We start from the raw sequence: 15,497 nt of genomic DNA on the forward strand, positions 1-15,497 counted from the left end.
AAGAATGGTGATAAGGTGCATGAGAAAAGAGCGTGTTTTCTGTGTCATTAAAAGTCAAGGCTGTTTGCGTGACTAAGCCCGGTTGATTTGTGATATTGTTTTCATTCTGTTTCTTAATCAACATGTATGAATAATGCTATTTTCATATCCTCGCTATACCACGCACCAACACCCCCCCCCCTTCCATCCTGTCCTCCCCGCCGCCTGTGATATGAATACCTTTTGCTTTCGAGTTATAGTTGCAACATTTTTATGCACAAAAAGTGTTCCCACGGATAAGTATGGTGAGATGTATCTGAGTCGTTTTTTAGTTTAGTTATTACTTTTTGTTCGAGAGATAAAAATCAACCTGTAACGATTTTTTTTTATATGTACGCGTTGAACTAATGGAGCAAATCATGAATGAGATAGACACGGAATAACGGTTAGCGGCATCTATCAAATGACTGGAATGCCACATAGAAGCCAGTCAGATCAGCAGGTTGTTAGCTTTTTTTTGAAGCGTTATTTCATTAATTCACCGTCAATGAGGGGCATCGTGTGTAATTGTGCTGTAAGGGAGGGGGAGCGTCGGGCGGTGGAGCAATGAAACGTGCTAGTTATTGGCGAAGCAGCTTATGATTACACTTGGTCCGGTTAATCCCCTGCAAATGTGTTGGGCAGGACTTCGCAAATCTACGGTAGACGAGATCCCGCGTTGCGGCCGAGGGGGACCGTGGGAAAAACTCTGCGCAACCCGCCGGACCGTCTGACCCTATTGTACAGCTGCCAGGCGCTATCCGTATATAGGACTCCTTGCAGAGTCCGGGGCGTTAATGATTTCCATCATCACTGCGCTGTATTGATATATCGAAGCACTGATAGAAATGACTTGGCTAGTTTTTGCTCGAGGTTATTAGGAGGAAGAGAAAGAAGAAAAAGAGAGAGAAAAAAAAGGAATCTCTACAAACCACACAGGGACTAATTTGCATATGACCTAGCAAAGCAGTCCAACATGGTGACTTCCCTGATCAAATTGATTGCTAATGATGTACATGGACTTTAATAGTGCCACGTGCTGTATGTACGCCACCAATACTGAGCCTAATCAAATGGGGTCATTTTAAAGCAATGGTCATCCGTTTTACGTGATATCTTTAACTGTGAGATGGACACTTCAACAAAGAGAGGAAAAAATTAAGAAAATGGAAGGGCAGCAAAGTAAACAGGACGGCAGTCCTATTTACACAAGATGAGTAATTTCCTTTCAGAATCTAAACTGATCAAAACAAAGCATTTGTAAGTCTGTTTAACGCAACACGTGTTGCTTTAAAATGTTTTAAAAGAGACAACTCCATACGAACTAATTATTGAAAGAAAATACAGCCTTTGCATTGCTTGCTTATGGACTTCATTATCCCCATTGAATGCTCTCGCATGCACGTTTGATTTTTTTTTTTTTGGGGGGGGGGGGATCACATCTCTATAGGCGAAATCTCTCAACATTCTGCTGTCTAACAAAAGTAAATTGGAGATAATGCTAAATGATGTTAGAATTTTTTATTTCCTTTCACTAACCTTACAAAACGAAAGTCACACCCGTGATTAAATAAAATAAAACAAACAAACAAACAAACACTCCTTGTGTTCTTGTTAAAAAACAAACAAACAAAAAACTATCATAAACGCTGTATAGCCGAAAAGTTGTAAACAGAATATCTTTTTCATCAGACCTTGGGCCTGTTTCAAAAAGAGGTGCGGTTGATCTTACGCTCGGTTTATTGAGCGTAACTCGTTGAATCGAGCGAAAGTTCAATATTGAACGTAAGTCCTGTTTCATAGAGACAGTCTACGCTTGATTTCAAGTGTAACTCAATTCAGTAGATTGAGCGTTTACTTGCGATCAATCGCAAAGTTGTTTATGAAACGCACTTTGCGATTGATTGCAACTTACGCTCAACCTTTATAAAACAGGCCCCTTATGTGGCTTTGATGAGTGTGTATGTATGTGCGTTTTTTGTGTGTGTGTATTTCTTTGTTTGTGTGTGTTTTCGGGATTTTTTTTTTCGTACACCAGCTCAACAGGTAAAAAAACAATAGTCTGAAGTTTGCAAGTAAAGTGACCATACAATCCGAAGTCAATGTGTGCGTGTCTGCGATAAGTTGACTTTGCCAGGACCTGATCACGTATGTGACGTCCATACAATATAAGTCTTTGTATTTCGGCAATGGTGCATCATGCCAAGAACTCGTTGAATAAGACTGTGTACGAAAACGAAACTTTGACATTGTTTTGTTTTTTGTTTTGTTTTTTTGGTTAAAGCTCGTTATTCCGAAGGTTCGTTATTCCGAAGGCTCTTTAGTCCGAAGATTCGTTATTCCGAAGGTTCGTTGTTCCGAATTTCATTTTCGGATTAAGGAATCTTCGGAATAACGAGCCTTCGGAATAATGCCACAAATGTTCGGATTAACGAACCCTTTTTCATTTTCGGATTAACGAACCTCCAGGTATAGGGAAATTGTGTGTTTCGGATTAACGACCCTTCGGAATAACGAACCTTCGCAATAGCGAACCTTCGGAATAACGAACAGCACCCGTTTTTGTTTTGTTTTGTTTTTTTCACCACAAACTGGAGCCAAGTAGTTTTCTTTTAATGACGAAAGATGTCGTTGGGATGTTGAAATCAATTCTGAAATAAAGCCTGTATTTATAATATGAGTGGGTGGCCAATGTCAGACATGAAAATGGAACTTATACTTCTTATTCTGTGTAAAGATTTTAAGGTGCAGTTATATTGACCACCATCATCAGTAATCATGGTTATATCAACTTACAGAAATCTTAGAATTACATCTTTCTCAAACCCTGCCAGGCTTATGTTCGTTTATGATCTCTTTCTCCAGTCGCTTCCAACAGTGTCTGCTCGATTTCGAAGATGAATCTGAATCAGTCTTTTTTTTTTTCAACGGGAGAAATGAAAATGTTCCACTTTCGCTGCATATACCGTTAATCATTTTAATCTTAGAATTAAAGGCATTTGTCACTTATCACCTTCTCTGTGCTTTATAAATCATTTTTTTTTTGATCGCGCTCTTCCTCAGTTCAATTCAATTCAATTCAATTCAATTCAATTCAATTCAATTCAAACCAAATGATTCAATTCAATTATATTTTATTTTCCATGTAATACTTGATAAAATATATGTTAGACAATTTATACGAAATTCTCTCTAAATTCCTTATTCAGAGTGGACATTAATCTATGAGATTGTGGTTTGGGAAAATCCAAAATTATAGACTTAAGAATTAGATTGACTTCTAAATCTATCAGATTGAGATTTTCAATCTAATTTTGAATTTGTCCCTCATCTAAATCTAAGGAATTTAAAGAGTTATTAAAGAATTTGTAAGAAGTACAAAATTTAAAGTATAATACAAAACATATGTACGAACGAATATATTGTAGCACGAGGGAGAAACAATGTATACTTTGTAATGGCAAAAAACCCCACTACAATATGTAGCGATGTGTTTGTGTGTGTGTGTGTGTGTGTGATTGAACCTATCAAAACATTCACATGAATAGACAGAATCGCATTTAAAAAGGAGTGCAACTTTAAAAGTGGTAATTACAATTTTGGAAATTGAATCAAACAGTAAATTATTGTATATTTCCACTGACCTTCCGATTTTATAGAAATCGTCGGCAACCAAACGTTTCGGTGTAGAAGTGCCCGAGGAACAATATCAGAGCTAAACATGTCAGCGGTGCATGATATATATATATATATATATATATATATATATATATATATATATATATATATATATATATATATGGACTTTGGTAAAGTTGTTAGGCAACCTGCACCATAACTTGTCGAGTTTTAAATCCAGAATGACCCTTTGATAACATAAGAAAGCCCTCCGGCATTCTGCTTCTGGTATGTTTTTAATTCTTACAGTAAATTTTACAATATTTACCTCTGACGATTATTTTACATCTCCTATTAACTTCTGGCTATCTAAACAGAAATCTAACCTCTAAACGCTCTGACACAGGTATATATACGTTCGATATTTCATCTCTCCATAAGATTTTAACCTCAGGCGTTAAGTGCCTCTGCCATTTTTACTTTATAGAGGATAAGACACATTCATCTCCGACATGCATGCGTGATCTCTATATAAAAGTGGGACTGTGAACCCTTACATTTTGGCTTTGTAATATTCATCTTTGCGTTTTAATTTAAATGCCCTTGGCATGTCGATACCCCTGACATATTATTTGCCTCTTACGATTTTACCCCTTATTGTAATCATTATGTTGTTGCCCTTCATCATCATCATCATCTTCTTCTTCTTCTTCTTCTTCTTCTTCTTCTTCTTCTTCTTCTTCTTATTCTTCTTCTTCTTCTTAATCTCAGGCATTTTAGCTCTCCTCTGGCATTTTGTTTTGTTTGTTTGTTTGTTTTGTATGTGCGTTTGGTTTTTTGTTTGTTTGTTTGTTTTTCTACAAGATCGACCTTTTTTCGACCTCTCTGTGGTACCAGCACTTACACAAGTAGGGCCTACATGTACTTTCAGATATTGAGTTTTGTTGTTGTTGTTTTTTTTTTCTTTTCTTGAAAGAGAGATAACAGATCCTCCATGTGAACAGGAAAACAAGCCATTGAAATGCATGTCTAGAGATGTTGATCTTTGATTGTACCAAGCACGCAACCCCATAACCTTTATTCCTGCACATATAATTTTAACGCTAAGTGTTTATTGTAGTTTCATTTGAAATGTTTACATAAAACTGACTGTCTGATGTACATTGTGGAGGGAAGAAAATAGTCGTATACTTGACTTCCAAGAACGCTAGTTGGTGTAGTTTTAACTGAACTAGCCTAGAACTATAGCGTGTGTTTCCTATTCCAGCTTTCGGTGGGCTCTCGAATACAGGAAACAAGACAAAGTTTCGCTCAGGTCGGACGTGATCGCGAGCAGTTAAATCAAACAATCACGTGACCAGTTACAGTCGGTCTGTAAAAAAAGCCCCTTCCCCACAGCGCGTTTTGAATGTGTACAGTATAAATAGTATAATCAAAATGCTCATGGAGGTTAAGAGATAGAGTTCGAACTGGTTATCTAATATTATCATTCAAAACATGTGTCGGTTTTCTGTGAGTGCGCAAAAGAATTCCAATGGGTGCATTCGTGTCTTCGATGATCGAGTTCGATGCCGCCAACTTTCTGAACAATCTGAAGATTAACTTTTAACGCTTACATACTATCATGCAGGTATTGATCGTTTATCATATCAAATGAAATGAGATTTCGCCTAAAACGACAGGGCATACAAAATTTTATATGCCCTAATTATAGTTAGACGAAAACTCACTTAACACAAGTAAATCCCGTCCAAAAACATGTGCAAAAGACTAAATCTAAGCTGAATGTTGAGGAAGCGTTCAAAGTTTTACCCTCCTGGAAAGCTGATTTTTATCATTTTCCGATCATTTCCGACAAATGAAATTGACATCGCATAAGTATTTTTTGTTTTATTTGTTTGTTTGTTTGTTTGTTTATTTGTTTGTTTGTTTGTTTTGGGTTTTTTGTAATAAATTGACAAGTCAAATTAGTATGCAGATATGACGTCACAGTCGAGTGATTTTTATTTTCATTTCAGCAATATTTGCGCAATTTCTATTCCCGCATCCCCGTGTCTGTACTACTATCTTCCGCTCATCCTTTGTAATTATAAGGGGTGCAGGGCGAAAAGCAATTGTCATCATTATAGACATTATACCTTCCCTAAAAGAGTGACTGGTAATTATGTAATGAGACGTTAAATCCATTGTCTGTTTATATGTGGGGTAGATCCATTTTGGCACGCAGAGTCAAACTTGTCTGTAGCAACCACCGCCTGTAACGGCCACCTGCCGTATGCGACCACTAAACACAATCCCCTCAGGAGAAACGCCATGTTAACAGCCCTGTCTAAAGCGGCCACCGCCTGTCTACAACGGCCTCTTTTTTTTTTTTTCGTCTCCCTTGGATGGTCTATATAGACAGGTTTGACTGTACTTCAAATAATTTTGGGTGGCGACATCGAACATGGGATCAAGGGAGTTCTAAATCGTTGAATCTCCTTGGTTTATGTTGCAACCCTGTCAATCTTTTCCATATTGCGAGTGTTTTTCGTTGAGATTACTTTGTTGTATTCGTATTATCCAAGGGTTATTTTGAATACAGTCCAACCATGCAGATAATTCTAATTTTGCGTCCTCATCAATAAGAAAAATATAAAGCCAATCTTATACGACTTTTGGGAGCAGAAGCGTTCTACTCGGAACTTCTATTTGACGTTAAGATCTGGAATCTATTTTATCAAAGAGTTTGCAATCAATAATGTTATTTCATGCTCAATTTGTTGAGTAGGAAATTCGGAGAAAGAAGGAAAGTTGGGCGCTTTAAACAACAATGATCGACCTTTAAAAAAAATATCATGATCATAATGATTGGAGCTGGGGCAACCGCTATATACAGTGTTGACATCGTGGGCTACCACTATAACTTCTATGGTGATTACTATACCATTGCCACAGTAGCCTACTCATCAATAAACAATAAACGACGAGGACATATCATAATTATTATAATAATAGCGTCCGAAACACCTTGTCCATTGGAGAATGTATCGGAGGGGGATTCGAACCGGGACTTTTCGTTTAAAATCCATAGACTTATATTCACTATACCAAGACATTATTGTATAGGTTTGATTGAGTTAAATTTGGAACATACAAAGCAGGTGGTGCTTTTAGATTAGGCTCACCACTCCCTTTCACTTTCGTTCGTTATTATTATTACAATGTAGTCATGATTTATTTCCTTTGTAATACTGGAAGGGGCTGGGATTGGACCTGACCGATGGGAGGGGCTATTAGTCTCTTTGTTCCTGCTATATAGGTATATAGCTTTGAGGGGTAACCGAAAATCCAAAAGTTTAGTTGTAAGGGTGTTTTCATGTGAGTGTTTTGTTTTTATTGAGTTTTGATTGATTTTTTATTTGATTTCATTTTATTTCTGAATTTCTTTTTCATACATAAACGAAATACAAAGTCAATTGAACAAACTAATTGAGCACAGTATAATTTGAATCTGACAGTAAAACAAATAAATGATTAACTCAAATATCCAACATTTTTATCAGACATGATACAAAATGAAAATAAACAAACTATTTTGCGCACACATTTATGCAAACATAAGTTACAATATATCTATTGTTCAATGACAAATTAGGCAACTCTTGATGTACAGAAATTCAGGAGATCATCATTATAAGCAAACGTTTGACGAGAACAATGGCCTCAGGAATGGTAGTCTAAATAATACAACATTGTAAGAATATAATATACTTTTGATAGAATATGATATAGTTTTGCCCCATATGGTCCTTTTTTATTATTTTCTTCTGTCTTTCTTTCTTCTTTTTTTTTTTTTTTTTTTTTGTAGCCCAGTGGATGTGAGCGAGGGAGTGGCGCTGCAGTACCCCATTTCCCTGACCCTCCAGTTGGTTCCTCGGGCCAATGCTGATTAATTCCCCATAGCAACTCTTTCACCTGATCATTTCATTATTCGCAAGTTGTTTCCGAACGTCGGCTTTCGCGGCGCTTTATGTCGCACGATCCGATTCGATCCTGCGTGAGTGCGTGCTTTCAGGTGGCGAAGGACAGCACTGTCCGAGCTAAAATGCAACACGGCGCCGCACGTCCCCTGCGATACTTGCACTGTGACGTAACCGTGTAATACCCTTCGACATACCTATGACTCTCTCGCAGTTGTCGCCGCGTCTCTGGCTGTGGTGAAAGCAGCCGACCAGACCAATTTCTTCGCTGCATGCTGGAGAAATGCTATTGCTAGTATGAGACAGGGCATCATTCAATCATTGGGGAAGGTCTCGTTTCCAACTAGAACACTAAAAGAGTGGAGAAATACAAAGGAATAAAGACCATTCAATTGTCATGATGATAGAAATCGTTGTAACGAACGCTGTCCTGAAATAAAATGAAGCAGCATATATCAGCGAAGTATACTTTTCAACAACTCTGGAGCCTGCATTCTAAAAAGAGCAGTATATCCTTTATAGTTAGTAAAAGACGAGTAACCTGGACCCTTTAATGCTATAGGTTTTTAGATTGACGGCTCCATTCTACATGAAAAGCTGCAGAGTCGTGAAATGCATACTTTCCATCCAAAATTTGGAGAAGCGGCCGGGGCACATGGAACACCCAGTGTTTACAACTAAATATTGATCGGCGTGTTACAATGCGGTAATTTGATTTCTATAATAGAGCTAGAGGATATAATAACATGATGACTGAATGATTCGTCAGGTATACGTAATCATTATGAATCACGCAAAACAACTGTCTGTATTGCTGATTCTATGCAAAGTGCAACGAATGGGTTAGACAAAAACAAAAATATAAATGTACATGTTTGAAGAGATGATAACAAGAACATGCAACAGATGCTAAAGGAGATTAGAAAAAGATAGCACCGTGTCAGTAAACAGTGAAAAAAAAAAACTATCTATCTAGATATCACACAATGATGGGCGGTCACATTATTTTTGCATTACTCATTTTTGCACCGCTGTGCACATGCATTCCCAGTGTATATATAAACACCATCACTATGAAGTGAATCTGAAAGAGTTCAGGTGTACCAGACTTATCCGCATTATAAGTATGCGCACGAATGATCTGTATCAAAAAGCACGCAGACTTCATAGCGAAGGATCATCCTATAGATTTCACGAGTTTTCAATGCTTACGTCCCTGGATAAGCAATGTCCCTCTCGACTCAGGTGTATAAATGGGTACCTGGCAACGCTTAGGTAATACAGAATAGTGTTAATACTGAAGAGGCTAACCTTGGGTGAAGAAGACCATGAAGAAGACATTCATCATCATCATCATCAACATCATCAACATCATCAACATCATCATCATTATCATCATCATCATCATCATCATCATCATCATCATCACCATCATCATCATCATCACCATCATCATATATCATTATTATTATCATTATTGTTATTATTATTATTATTATTATTATTATTATTATTATTGTTATTATTATTATTATTATTATTATTATTAGCATTATTATTATTATTATTATCATTATCATCATCATCATCATCATCATCACCACCATCATCATCATCATCATCATCATCATCGTCATGATCATTATGAAACCGAATTACCAAGCCTGTTCATAGAGCTTAAGGGGAACCCCGCTCCCTGTTCAGTTTAACATTAATGGGAGCATTAATGTTAAACTGAACAGGGAGCATTTTGTTCCATATGTTCATGATTATTGTGTAATTTGTATTGTCTGTAATCAAGAAAATCAATAAAACATACAAATACAAAAAAAAAACATTAATGGGAGCAAACAGAGCATTGGAAGAATCATTGAAATCTGAAAAGGAGAAAGTCATGGAATTCAAAGCCTTTACAAGTTATGTTTTCCTTAGTATATATCTATCATCGTCACAAAGCAAATTAGTCTAGGAGATCGCGTCACAACTTGGGCCTATAAGTGGAATTGTGATTAATAATTAAATTGATAAATTAAATTGTGACAAAGGCAATCTAAAGTTTTAACAAAATAATGCATGAGATAATTCAGACGTTGCTAAGTAACTGTTTTCATATAAGTCGCCATTAGTGTGGTCATGGTCGTCTCGTGTAGACAAGTAGACAGTGTCTGATATATTTCTTGAACAGCATCGTACTTGAAGCGAAAAAAGTAACCAAGGCAAATAAACTTATAGAAAAATTGAAGCTTTAATCTTGTTTTCGACAATAGACACTCCCAATGCGTGTAAAAATGGACATTTCATGTTTTGTTATTCTTGATATTTTTTGTTATTAATCAGCATTCATGCAGGATACAAATAGTGTACGTAGAGCAATATTCTGATATATTATGATACCACTCCTTTGCATGCAGGCTCTTAGGCCCGAATTCACGAAGGTGGTACAAATGAAACCATGGTTTAAACCATGGACAAAAACCATGGAGCGCCAAGTGTCGCACGGAATATTTCGTTACGAAATTGGTCATTTCGTAGACAAAATGACCGTTTCCTTAACAAAATTATCATTTCGTGGACGAAATGTTTATTTAGTTACAAAATGTTATCATTTCGTTACAAAATAATCATTTCATCGACGAAATGACTGATTTCGTAACGAAATATTCCATGCGACACTTGGCGCTCCATGGTTTTTGTCCATGGTTTAAACCATGGTTTCATTTGTACCACCTTCGTGAATTTGGGCCATAGAGTTCTCTCATCATCTCATAATGACTATGTTCATTCGGCAGAAACGAGACGGGAAGGGGGTGAAAGGCCATCCATTAGATCATCACCTATACACATTAGAACCAAAATACGTGAGCAATGATACAAAAAGATTTCAGAGGGCTGTCCCTTAAAGTTCCCTTGGCGTGAATAACAGTAAGTTGCTAATCTAGTCTTTAAAAAGAAGGATGTGTTACACCTTGTAATCCGATTTTAGAAAGCTGAATACCAATCGGCGTTTCGGTTGAAGGCAGTCCACTCCCTTTCAGGACTCATGTTGAATGGACTAATCTCTTAAATAGCTGATAATCCCTTTACTTGCAGCTGAATCGAAAGTCTCTTTATAATGATAGGACTGTGATCAAAATGCTTGGTTCTAAAGCTATACGCGACTGAGGCAACTGAGTGCGATCGAGTTGAGCGTCAGTCGCGATGGTTGCGCCTTTTATTCATCCTGCCAGGCGATATGAAAACAGCACTTACTCCATGTACTCCTGCAAGGGCACAGTGCAACCCGATTTCGATTCGACGGAAGTCCTGTCTGAATTAAAGGAGTGTTTGTTTGTTTGTTTGTTTGTTTGTTTGTTTGTTTGTTTGTTTGTTTTTCATCTTTGCTTGATGTCAAGAAATCCGAAACTGACTTTTACTGGCAATTCTGAACTCAATGAATGGATTCACATCTGCGAATGATTTTTCATGCGCCAAAATAAGAATAGCTATCACCATTATCAGAAATTGATATGGCCTAAGATATTTCTATAAATCAAGGAGAAAAGGCAGAACGCAAATTTCTTCGAAATCATTGTTTCAATTCAGTCTTGAAGTTTTCTCGAGAGTCGAGTTTTTTATTGCTCTTCAAAGTCTGCTGTATAAACATAATATTTGCTTTCAATATTTGTTCATTACCTCATGCGATCTTCCTTTTCTATTTAGTTGAAGTTAGTTAGTTCCTGAAAAGTATTTGCATCTTCGTAATGTACATTGCCGAAGTATAACCATGGAGCTACTAACTCAGTAGCTCCATGGTATAACAATATCTGAGCATAATTTCATAGTTGCGGCTGGAAAAAAGAAATCTATGAAAGTTTCCTTCAACGCGTATAATGGGGCCACAACTTGAATAAGCTTTGTGTGCATGTTGTTGTTGTTTTTTATCACACCTTGTGATTACCTTGTAACCATGGTATTTGAATACAGACCACAGCAAAGGAAATAATTATATCGTATATAGCCTAGTCCTTGTTACCGTACAAATTGTTGTTATTCATATGTTTGTGGGTAGTTTTTCTTTTTGAAAAGCGGAGAAAGAAAGCAAACACGGAGACGATAATACAATGGTACAAGGTTCTTTATTTGCTGTAAATCACCCGATATTTGATAGCAAAACGCAGTAAGGAAAAAAATTGTAAGTTAAGAACTCTAGTAGATTTATATATTTGTTTGTGTATTTGTGTTTTGTTTCTTGTGATTTGAGGGGTTGTTTGTGGTTAAGGATTTACTTCACTTGATACCTTATTTTTCTTACCTGTTCTATTTGTAGTCGTATTTAGTCTGAGCAACGTATTGGTAACTTCACTTTTTTACTGGATTGGTTCCATACTTATACACATGCAGAGTGTGTTATACGTAAATCATCTGTATCATTAGTTATGCTACACATTATGCAGACGTTTTACCACACTATGCCAAACTATGCCAAGGTGGTTGCTACTAATTAGTTAATCAATAGCGAAATTTTCGAGGAGATTCAGACATGTTCACACGGTTTTGATGCATTTGAGAGAACTCATATACTGAAAAGAAAGCTTAAAAATCAAAAGTGATGTAAACATTTTCACTTCTATTCTTGTTTTGCTCTTCTTGTGTGTTTTTTTTTTAATGTTATGTTTGTAAACGATTAGTTTCATTCAAGAATTTGTGATAGCTGTAATGCCTTGGTGTGTTTGTACATGACACCTTTTGTGGGTGGATGTACACATAAATGTGTGTACGTGTCGAAACTTCGTCTCCATGGCAACACGGGAAAGTCTTTCGCGTTTCTTTTCCGGGATCGTGGCGTCTAATATTTTCACAAAAGCCGTGTTTTATCTAACGGATGGAAGGTCGACAATGCGTATTGTGCCGGGTTTATGGACCGATCAGCCGGTGTGTTGTTTGATCCAAGCGACCAAGCCACTTTTTTGTTCGCCTTTTGAATGTGATTTTCTCCAATTAAGTCGTCTGGTGGGACTATTTGCTCAGACTTTCACAACGCGGAGTGCACTTCCTGTTGACAACGTTATTCATAACAGCGACCTCATTTGGGACAAGAGGCCGGTTTAAACGTCGTTTGACTGCAAGTGGTCAGCCGGCGTTTGCTTTTGTCTTGTTTTTTCTTTCTTACAAACCAGGATGTACTCCCTTTTGTTGAAATCCACAATAAAGACGTGATTTTGATTTCGGCTTGATGCTTTAGTTGTCGTTCTTTCTTTCCTTTATCATCGCATTACCATTGGGCCCAAGGTGACAAAACAAAATAGCGTTACGATTTTCTTCGGTCATATATCTCAGGAAAATAAAAATGTTTGAAAGGATTTTGGTATAAAAACTGTGGTCGAGGCCAAAATAATCTGTTCCTGTTTTATTTCATTCTTATATAACATATACATAAACGTTGTGTTCCTTGTTAGCAGGGTCGATATGGCGACACTTGCGAAATGTCGCATAATTATGTCGATAACTCCCTGAAAGTCACAGCGGCAATTTTGTAAGGATTGTCTTCTGTGTTTCTGCCCCATTACGTGCTTCTGTAGACAGACTATCAAGCAATATTGAGCCGATAGAACAAGCCACCATGCTGCGTTGTCAATAACGTTATCTTATGGCACAATTCTATATTACGTAAAGTTGTCTTCCAATTCGCAATATCTGGCACAAAAAAAAAAAAAAATGCTGATTTAGATTAATTACCTAGCTAAAGTATCACTCAAAGAATCGCATGCCACAAATAGTAACTCGTGTTGACATAGCTTGTTGGCACGCGTTCATTGAGGATGTTTAGGTTGTTGTTGCTTTTTTAAGGCATTGCATTTCATGATCCAAAGTGTATAATTATGTTTAATGTAGCCGGGGCTATTATACTCACTGAATTTTACCAGGTTTTGAGGAGAACAACTTAGTGATGATTTATTTAAAAAGATATAATTTGAATTTGTAACTCATTCCTGTCCCTCCCGTTTTGGACAAAAAAAAAAGACTTCCCAAACCTAGAACTGTTGAAGAAATCATTTAAATATAGATACGCTAAGGAATATAATGACCTTCCGGTGGATATTAAGATTCCCCTCAGTATTAATTTACTTAAATTTAGTATAAGTCTTAAGGTCACTGCCCCGTCAATTTATTTATTCATTTATTTTTTGTTGATGAGAAAGAGCTACTACTAAATCATTTGAACTAGTAGGCCTACAGGTTGTTACAAGTTATGATTTATTATTTTCCCCTTCTCTTGTATCCTTTCTTTTTGTACCAGCTGTATGATTATGCGATGTCATTGCTTTTTTTTTTTCTCTCTCTCTGAATATATGCACTTCAAATATCTCCATGTTTACAAGTTATGTACTCGGTATTTCATAATTTCATATTGTATTTGTATAACTTACATGTTCTTGACCCCATGGAAGACCAGTGATGCCATGTTGGCATCGCTGAATATGGGCCATCCAGCCGTTGTTGTTGTTTTGATCCATCAATCAAACAATGATAGGTATCTGCCAATCCCCACTCCGCGCCTACAAATTAGGGCCTATGCATGTATCAAAATTAGTCGTTCCCATAATTCTCCTCCCCACCCCCTTCCCGCGTGTACATGGACAACAACCTGGCGAGATTTTGAAAAGCTTTAGAAAAAGGATATATATAATGACGAGAAGAACATCAATTATTTGCACGCAGGGAATTTACAACTCAAATTCTGTCTTTTCTGTGATTTGGATGTAAACATAATATACAAGTAAGCACTTGCGCAGTGCGAATCTAAGAACCCGTGATTTATTATGTAATATCATAATGAGATGTTTGGGAGGGGAAAAAATAACTGCGCGAAAATATCGACATACAGTATCACTGAACTTATATTCTAGACCTGATTCATTTAATAAACTCCACAGTGTATAGTTCCTCTCTGTAACAACAAGCACAACTCTCACGAATTATACGATGTAGAACGCCATCACCGACGACATTTTCTCCACATCGGCATGAAATCCGGTTCCGCCAGGCCTGTGCGACGCCCCCCCCCCCCCCCCCCCTCCCCGCCTCCTCAGTAGGTCTCCCTGCATCAACTCAGCTCAATTTTTGAAGTGTTCGACGGACGTCACGACTATGGTTTCAATTTTCACTTGCTTAGTGTCATTTCATTATCATTGTAACCTGATTGTCAATAGGACAGGAAGGAGTCGCACTCAAAAGAAAAAACAATAAGTCCTAAAGCGATACGTTTTCTGCAACTCTCGAACAGTTTGTAAGGAGAGTCTTTAATAAGTAACCACTTCTTTTTGTTTCCGAAACTTGTCCTTCCGCAGCTCATAATGTATCATTAAAAAAAAATAGTTAGATCAGATCGACAAACTTTCTTGTGCTTCGTCTTGGATGTATGAACCCATGCCACGTGATTGCATCTGCGTGCAGCATGTAAGATATAATTAGTCCATTGCATTATACTGTCGGCAAAGTCATACAGAATAGCATCGATGTGCCATATTCTGACAAATATAATATCACATGCCTGCAGTGCTTTCCTTTACACATTTAATCGAGGAAAGTCCAACTAGGAGGTAATTTTGAAGATGAATGTGAAATACATGTAGCTGTCATTCAGTTCAGTTCAAATTTATTTCGGTTTTTTTTCGCAATGAAATAATATATATAAACATAAATCTCACTTTCTTCAGTGACAAAAACGATGTATGGAAATTTATTTAAAAAATATTTTAACAACTTACAGTAAGGATACATTACAATAGTTGGTAAAGTAACGAAAGTGAAATAAAATATTGGAGAAAAGGTTCGGTATATACTGTATATTATGCAAAAGCTTATTAATTTTGCTATTATCTTAATTTTGCATATCTTGTTTCCTGTCAGATATAATTA

Source organism: Diadema setosum, chromosome 17 (genome assembly GCF_964275005.1).
Source record: "Diadema setosum chromosome 17, eeDiaSeto1, whole genome shotgun sequence".
NCBI classification, from domain to species: domain Eukaryota; kingdom Metazoa; phylum Echinodermata; class Echinoidea; order Diadematoida; family Diadematidae; genus Diadema; species Diadema setosum.